General features: G+C 51.0%; 1 protein-coding gene across 1 annotated transcript in view; it reads right to left on the reverse strand.

The window, feature by feature from the left end:
- Nucleotides 1-8,984, reverse strand: part of Jak1 (Janus kinase 1) — an 86,449-nt gene extending 77,465 nt beyond the window's left edge. Inside the window, exon 1 of the mRNA XM_010605078.3 lies at nucleotides 8,898-8,984. The gene's annotated coding sequence lies outside the window, so the exon portion shown is untranslated. The remainder of the gene's footprint in view (nucleotides 1-8,897) is intronic.
- Nucleotides 8,985-9,027: the final 43 nt, after the last annotated feature.

Consider the following 9,027-nt stretch of genomic DNA (forward strand, 5'->3'; position numbering starts at 1 on the left):
GCCCCGCCGGGCCCACACAAAGGTCCCTGCACCGCCCAAGCCATCTACCATCTCCCAGGCTGGCTCTCCAAGCCCCTGTCATCCCTGCAGGGGAAATGAAGGGGCATTTATTGTCTATTTCTACAACCAAAAAAGAGAGCAGAGGACCCCAGGGTGAATACACAGGACACACCCAACAGAGCCACTCCCCAGCAGGAAGTGGCCGGATGCCCCGGGGGCGGGGGGGTGCATCAGCCAAACGCAGGCCAGAACCAAACCTGAGCTTAATGCCGCGGAGACAAAACGGGCTGCCGCATTTTTCCTCCTCCTTCCCTTCTTTCCTTTCTGTCCTTCTTCTCCTTCTCCTTTCTTTCCATTCCTTCTTTCTGTTTATAAGAGGAAATGTATCAAACCCTGAGAAGAACCTGCCTGTGCCTACTCACCTGAGTTGCTGGCAGGGCCAAGAATAGGATCCAGCTTTCCAGAGTACGTGGTGATCTTTCACAAAACCCTTTCACTTTACACAAAAATCAACACTGAATGTGACAAACTCCTTTCAACAAAAATAAGGCCACTCTGCACTTCCTGTGCAGGTAAATGGACACAATCCAACACCACGGAGCTTTTGTTTCATAAACAGCCGTGTGACCCTGTAAAGGAGACAAGATGATGACGAGATGGCTCCTGCCCTCAGGGCCAGGGTACCGCACAGTGGAAGTCTGCAAGCAGGAGCAGTGATGTCTTCCTATAGATACTCAGGATACTCCCAGATACTCAGGAGGCTGAGGCAGGAGGACTGCTCAAAGCCGGCCTAGGCAATGTATGGGACCCTGTCGTAAAAACAATAAAAATCAAAATGATGCCCTAAAGCAGAGGGTCACACATGACTGCAGGGTATGAAGATCAGGACAGCTGAAAAGGCTTTGAGAGTGGCAGAATTTTGACAGAGAGTATAGAGCATGGGCAATGTGCATTTTAAAAAAAGAAATGTAGAAAAACCTTGAGAAGACCTAAATGCAAGATACTGACCAGGGGACTAAGGATGTAGATCAATAGCACTGCGCCTACCTCACAAGCACAAGGTCCCCAAGTTCGATCCCCAGTACCAAAACAACAACAACAACAAAAAAAAAAAAAACCCAAAATACTGACCATGGCACAGACAGATGCTGAAAAGGAAAGCCGAGTTCTTGGCACCAGCAGCCCACGCCAGATGCCGGCGATGCCCTGTTCTCTACAGGCCAGGGGGCTTCAGGCACTGCGAGGACCTGAGATCATTCACCAGAGCCCGGAGCACAGGCTGGAGGGGGCAGAGCAGGAGCAGCCTGGCCAGAAAGACAGCCAGGCCACAGCAGCTGAGGAGTGGGCTGGGCAGGAGGAGGTGGCAGGGAGTCCCAGGGAAGGGTGCTGCGGGGCCTGGAGAGCAGTGAGACAGGCAGCCGGATTGACAGTCGCATGTGGGTGGGAAGAGGGCAAAGGTGAGCAGGTGAGCCAGCAAGGCCAGCCACCTGTCTGGTACAGCCAGTGACCCAACCAGGGCTTCTCGGATGTAAACGGGGTGGGGGTAAAAGTGCAGATCTCAGTGTCCGTACATCAAGTTTTACGGGGACACTGCCCACTCACTGATCTACAGGCTGTCCCTACGTCTGCCTCAGGGCCAACCTTTAGGGCTAACAAAGGCAGAATTCAGCAGCTAGGACAGAGTCTGCTAGCCCTTGAGGCTAAAAATGTTTATCCCCTTTCCCTTCCCACAAAATAATTTCTGATGGCAGGTCTAAGGTTTAGAGGGTGCTAGATAAAGATGTATTAAGAAAAGCAGAGCAGCCAGACATGGTGGCACACAATAGTGATCCCAGCACTCAGAAGGCTGAGATGGGACGTCAGCCGAAAGTTCAAGCCCAGACTAGGCTACATAATGAGACCCTGTACCCCCAAAGAAACAACCCTACCAACACGCTTAGCCACTGAGCAGGCTGGCGGGGAGCTCGCCCCCTGCCCACCCCACCCCCGGGCACACAGTAGGACCTCTCCCGAGTTCTGGGACAAGTAAGATAGACCTGCCACTCAAAGGGCCTTCAGGGACGTTTCAGAGGAAAGAGAAAAAGACACCCAAGATGAGAACAAAGACATACAGAGAAGAAGGGACAACCTCGCTGAGACCAAGAGCCAGTTCGCAGGGGCTGGGGACACCTGCCAGACGGAGGTTCCAGCAGCACAGAATGCTTTACACAAGTGAGGGGCAGTCTCGGAATGGGCAGCCCAGGGCAGGGCCAGTAGGCAGAAAGGAGAGGAAGAGGAGGAAGTGGGTGCAGGCTGAGGGAGGGCCTGCTGCTTTTCTTCACATGATGACCTGAACCCTACACCCTGTGGTGTCGCTGTCCAGTTAAAAGCTGTCTCCCCTACTCCCTTCTGAGGAAGCCCAGAGCACACACAGGCCCTCTGGCTGGTGAGCCTCCCTGCCGTCTCAGGGGCTCGTTCGCCCTCCTGATTCAGGGCACAGACTTCACTGGGGGCCCCCTTAACTGCCCTGTCTGTTTTAGAGCCTCTAGAGGTCCTGCTGGCACGCACATCCCGTGGCACACAGCTGTGACTTTCCTCCTCGCGGGGACCTTCCTTCCAGGGGGCAGAGCCCGTCTTGCTGTTGCGTGCATGCCATCCACAGACAGCAGCTGAAGAGAAGTTGAGTGTGAGGGTCGGCAGGCGCTGCTGCTGTCCCGGGACCCGCCAGAATCACAGAGGCCGTTTCCAGGACCCCACTGAAGGCTTCCCGCCTGTGTTCAGGCCCATCTGACCTTCAACCTCCTGCCCTACCTCCAGACAACCTGACTGAGGGGTTCCGCACTGTAAACAAGGAAAACAACAAGGTCCTCTGAAGTCATCACCCACCGTGCACCACCAAGTGACTGTCCCATCTCCCCACCTGCAAACACAGGAGACTCTGGGACACATTTTCTATCTGAACCCCAAGAGAGCTGTGCATGAGGAGATCCTGAGGCATCTGGCTCTCTGTGTGACCCCCACACCAGTTCAGCAGCTAGACTTTCTGCTGGGAAGATACACAGTTGGCAGCTGCTTTTCCCTTGTCTTCACGTTGACTGTAGCATGAAAGATTATTTTAAATTCTAATTTTTTCTACTACTTAAAAAATGCTATAAATCATAGTCCCGCTACAGAGTGAGGAAATTAAGTAGCAGCAAGGCTACAGATGTAATTGTGCTTAATTGAGTGAACTGCTGCCAGTTCTAATACCCTTAAGCCCTTTACAACATGGTGAAAAACAAATGAGAGTTGCATTACTAACAAACTGTCATTTAAAAAACAAACTTCTCTGCACTATGCTGACTGCAGTGGAAACAGCTGGGTTTGTCTCTTCAACACGCGCAGGGAGCCCCTCTAAGGTCAGGCGGGCCCCACTCCTCCCTCCCCACGTGTCCCATTAGGGAGCTCAGCTTCCTCCCTCGCCCAGGTACACCAGGTGAGAAGGGTATGAACAGGTCTTTCCAGACATGAGCAGCTGCTATTCTTGAGTGAGATGCCCAGATGCAAGAGACCTGTCCAGCACAAGTGGCACTAAGGAGGAAACGAGCTTAAACACGCCAACACATACACACACGAGGCTGACTCCATGACTTCGCATCCTGGGTAAATCTTGCTTTAAGAAAGCCTACTGTGTACAGAGAAATAGAACCTGTAAAGCAACATTCAGTGGAAACTTAAAAATGAGAGTTCTTTCACTCCTGCATTCCTTAAGCAGCCACACTCCCTGCAGTATGATCAGATTTCCACACAACTCTGAAGTCCCTGTTTTCCAAGCAGGTGCGCCTGGCACCTTTCTGCCAACAGCCACCTCCTGCTAGTGAACTGCATCAGTGAAAGCAACAGTGTCTCCATATGGACCTGCCCAGAAAATCTGGCACATTCCTGCCCAAGTAGACACCTCAAGTGACATTTAAATCAAAGCACCACACCGAGCGGAGCCGGGCCTGGTGGCACACACCTTTAATTGCAGCACTGGAGAGGCAGAGACAGGAGGATCGCTGTGAGTTCGAGACCAGCCTAGGCTACATAGTGAGTTCCAAGTCAGTCTCAACTACATAGTGAGACCCTGTCTCAAAAAATCAATCAATCAATCAATCAATCAATCAAAGGACCTCCATTCCTCATTTTTCCTTAGAAACAGAAGCAACCACCTGGAGTGCTGTCTACATAACAAATGCTTCTAGACGTTAGGCAGTGAGTGCCTCTCTATGCACCAGAACTCTTTTGATTTACCTACTTCTCAGTGAAGCCTTTCTAATATAAAGCTTACCAACCACTCTATTCCGGTGTTTGCTTTTGCATCCACAGGGTAGACTTCCAACCATCACTTGAAAATTCTGTAGGTGTGGGCCAGGGATTCAGCTGAGTGGTTCTGTCGCCTGCCTCACAAGCTCAAGGACACGAGTCCAATCCCTGGTACCAAAAAAAAAATTTTGTACGTGTTATCATTCAGACCGCAAAACCACCCCAGAGATGGACATTAGTTTCACCTTCACTCTATGGATAAGGAAACAGGCATCGTGTGTTCATGTCCTTCTCGCTAGAATCAAAACAGTCTGAGGGCCAGGTATTTAGCTCAGTGGTTCCACTGCCTGCCTTGCAAGCACGAAGACCCGAGTTCAATCCCCACGACCAAGAAAAAAAAAAAAAGAGTCATTCTTAAGGCCAGGGATTTAGCTCAGTGGTGCTGCCACCTGCCTTGCAAGCACAAGGTCCAGAGTTCGATGCCTGGTGCCCCACCAAAATAACAGTCTGGGTTCACAGGCAGCAGAAACAGACTATCGAAACCAAGAAAAAAGCGAGGCTAAAATGCAATGAACCCACCTGCTTTGTACCTTGAACCTCCCACAGCGGAAGCAGCGCCTATTACAAACAGCTGCGGAGCCTCCCTGCTCCCTCCCTGGAGGTTCCCAGCCGCTGCCCTTCCTTACTTCTGACAGCACTCCCTTGGGAGTTAAGAGCCTGAGTCCCCCTCCAGAGATCCGGCAGCACTTCCTCCTCCTGCGGCCCGGCCCTCCCTGCCGTTCCATGCACACCCAGACCCTATCAGAGGCATCCAAAGTGGCCCTTTTCTGCTGGAGACCAGACTCCTTTCATTCTAACAAAGCTCTATACCTTGACCTCTTCTGAATGCCTTCTTGACCACCATGCTGTGTGGTGACAGTGACAGACAGCTTCAAACTGCCAGCATGTTACAAGGCCCCTCACCCCAGACTGCTACACTCCGGAGTTGGCCATCTGCTTTCCACAACCCTACTTCTCACTCCCAGCCAAGACCCGACAGCACAGCAGACCTCTGAGAACCAGCCTCCCTGAGCTCCTCCCCACGCGTGCCAGGCTCCCTGCTCGATGTCTCTCTGAAAGCCAGCTGGTGCAAACCAGCGCCAGTCAGAGCAGGAAAGGCACACTCACTCACTTCCGGTTTCATGCCGTCTTCGAGAGAGCTGGTAAGTGGTGGTAGTACAGCACTGCCTGCGATGCGGCAAGGGACGGGTGCACCACGGTCGCAGACCTCACACCGTGCCACCTGACCCTGCGCCCTTCCAGGTGGCCCACTCCACTCATGTGGCTGCCCCCGAGGAGGCCACCTACACCGCACGCGCGTCTGCCCCATGCCCTTAGCCTGGTCACCTGTGGCCTCGACGGCCCTCTCAAATGTCACTCGCAGCGTCCTGGTGGTCTTAGCGGCACCTCTGCTGTAGCGCCGGCTACACACTGCTACACACAGCAGGCTGACTTCCACCATCAGCAGCACCTCATCCACCTGCCAGGCATTTAGCAGGCACCAAGATGTTTAGACAAAGAAATGGGATTCATCTGTAACTTAAAAGAAAACCAAAACAGGGAAGCCCCGCCGGAGGAGCGTCTGGAGGCTTCTGGAAAGGCCCCCACAGGACGCGCTCTCCTGTGTGTGGCAGCGAACTGCATGCTCCACACAGCGGAGGCTTCCACTGCTGACCCATTTATCCTCTCGGAGACCCACAGCAAGCACCCAGCGACTATCTGCTGAATGAATAAACAAAATGCGATGTGGCTATTACTGTGGAGTAAAGTCAGTTAGCAGATTAAAAATACCCTACCCAGTGCCAGCTGTCATCTGGCCAGAGCGACTGGGAGAAATTTCCCTTCTGCTTCCAATAGCACATCTCGTCTCCGAGCACCCAGGAACACTGTGTGCCCGCTGCCAGCTGCGGAGGCTCACAGCTCATAAACCCCGGATCTGAGGGTCTCAGGAAATGAGCTGAATGTTTACAGCTGCTCAGGCCTCCAAGCCACCACCAGGCCGGGCGCTGCAGAGGAAGAGCACTCAGGAGCTGGTTTCCTGCCCGAAGGCAGCCGCAGACATGGCAGCTGTGTGAAACCTCATGCTCGCAGAGGGCTCCCGGACAGGAAGCAAGACATGCACACCTAGCCGAGGACAGGGACAGTGAGGAGCTGAGAGGGAGCACCAGGGCGACCAAGAGCCCAACCTGGAGATCAGCATGAAGTGTGTGAAAACAAGTCCATTTCTTCAGTGCCTCTCATAACAGAATTCATCTCTGCATCACTTCTTGTGAGAGACAAGGCCTCACTGTGTTGCTCAGGCTGGCCACAGCCTCCTGGGCTCAAGCAATCCTTCTGCCTCGCCTGCAGTGTAATTTTTAAAAAAGAAAAAATGGCCAAGCTTAACTGTATAGGCCTGAAATCCCAGCTACTGAGGAGTCCGAGGCAGGAAGATCACAAGCTGGAGGCCAACTTAGCAAGATCCTACCTAAAAATGAAAAGTTCTAAAAAGGGATAGAGATGTAGCTCAGTGGTAGAACACTGCCTCATATGTAAGACCCTGGGCTCATCCCCAATACTGCCGTAAAAATGATATCAAGCCAGGTGTGGTGGCACACACCTGTAATCCCAGCACTTGGAAGGCTGAGGCAGGAGGATCGCTGTGAGTTCGAGACCAGCATGGGCTACAGAGCGAATTCCAGGTCAGTCTCAACTACGTAATGAGACCCTGTCTCAAAACAAAACAAAACAAAAAATGATCCACTTTTTTAACCTCATAATTACCGACATATCTAACAATCCACTTAGAAAGAAAGTCTTTATAATAACTAATTTGAGTAGAATTTCAGTTTCTATGCATCACCTCTGCATTATTTACCTGACCTTCCCTGGAAATTCTGTGATAACCAAGGTGGATATTTTTATTTCTGCTGCATAGATTTGTCGTGACAGGGTTCAGACCTCCTTGTTTCTTGCCCAATGCACTAAAGCAAGCTTCTCCACTTAGGTGCCACTGATGTCCACAGCCAACTGATGCTTTGTTGGGGGAGGGAGGGTCATGTGCATCATGGGATATTAGTAGCATCTGTGGCCTCTCTGCTCACTTGATGCCAACAGGACCACCCCTTCCCTCGACTTGCAGTTACCAAAAGCCTCTCCAAAACCTGCAAACAGTGCCTCAGGTGCAAAGCCTCCCCAAGATGAGGACCTTTTGTCCAGGAGAACCTGCAAGGTCCCCTGGTGCAGGGCGGGCCCCTAGACAGACAGACAGACAGACACACACAGACACACAGACACACACACACACACACACACACACACACACACACACACACACTGGGAGCGGCTTGCTCAGCAAGATTCAGGCATTGGCCAATTGAAGCAACACTGTTTCAATGTGGAAATGAACAAGGAAATTTTCTTTACACAAACACGCACATCCCAGACAAATCTTTTAATAACACATTATCATCTCATTAGAACATAATAAGTGTATGTAGAATGGCATGGGTGTGTAGAAAGTGAGAAAACATAGAATAGACCCTGGCCTCTGTGGCAGGCTCCACTGATGCAGTCATTTTTACTTAGTCCTCTCTATACAGAAATGGGCAGAGACCTATGCATGTTCTCAACACCTCCTTCGCTTGGGTGAGCTCCTCAACATATGTGACTTCAAAGAAAGCAACACCTTCAGAACATTATCAGCATTTGTAGCTGGAAGTCCGCTGTTGAGACCACTTAGTGTTAATAAACTCACAATCTCAACTGACACACCTCACAATCTGCAGATTTTCTTCATGCCATTTAATCCAAAGCAACGCTACCCTCAAAATTCCTTATTTTCACCCAAGTGCCTGAATTGAAAAGATTTTGCAACCTATCCCCCTTAACAACTTAATCTGTAAAGGCTGGCTATCAAATGATCAGAAAGATAATTACAAGTACAGCCCTAGCCCAATTGATACCAAAACTGCCTAAATTACAACAAACCGAAATGTAATAATATTTTGGGAAATGTTTTGATTACTTTGTCAATGTCTAAATCATTCACTGTCATCATTTCCCAATGAGAGTAAGTAGTATACTGTGAAATGAGAAACAACTTAAACTGGCTGCGGTGTTAACCTCGAAACCCTAGTACTGAGGATATACGGTGGTGGGGTTTTTTACAGAAAGTAAGATAATAGGCAACGAGAGCGTTTAACTAACACGATACACAGAATCAAGAAAAGATCACAACTGTTCCTACTCTAGATGACATGATGTAACCAGTCCTTAAAGGCGATCCAGATCTCGGCGTGGAGACATTTTCTCCGTATACAGAGCTTACTCTACCCCAAGGGTCCAGGACCCCGCTGGTCTCCGTCAATTTGCACACTGACCCTTCCCTGAAAAAGATTTCCTGGTCTTGGAAACCCACAGCGCCACTAAAAGCAAAAGCGACGGACAACAAAGCGACCAAAATAGGGTTTTGGGAAAGGAGGAACAAACACGTAATCAATTCAAACTGTGCGTCTTCTACAACTCCTTTTGCACAGTGCGAGCCACACAGAGCTCAAACCTGATCTGCGAAAGGAACGACCAGCCCGCACCGCGGCTGTCCGAGCTTTACTCACCGTCTCACGGCCCCGGGCTTTTCACGCCTCCCTCCCCGAAGGAAGTAAAGCCGGGTCTTGGCCGGAGAAAAACCCCAGGCCTGGGCGAGGGGCAGCGGGTCACGCTCGGGGCTCGCCCGGGAACACGCGG

Source organism: Fukomys damarensis, unplaced genomic scaffold (assembly GCF_012274545.1).
Source record: "Fukomys damarensis isolate Sample0158 unplaced genomic scaffold, DMR_v1.0_HiC HiC_scaffold_33, whole genome shotgun sequence".
Lineage (NCBI taxonomy): Eukaryota > Metazoa > Chordata > Mammalia > Rodentia > Bathyergidae > Fukomys > Fukomys damarensis.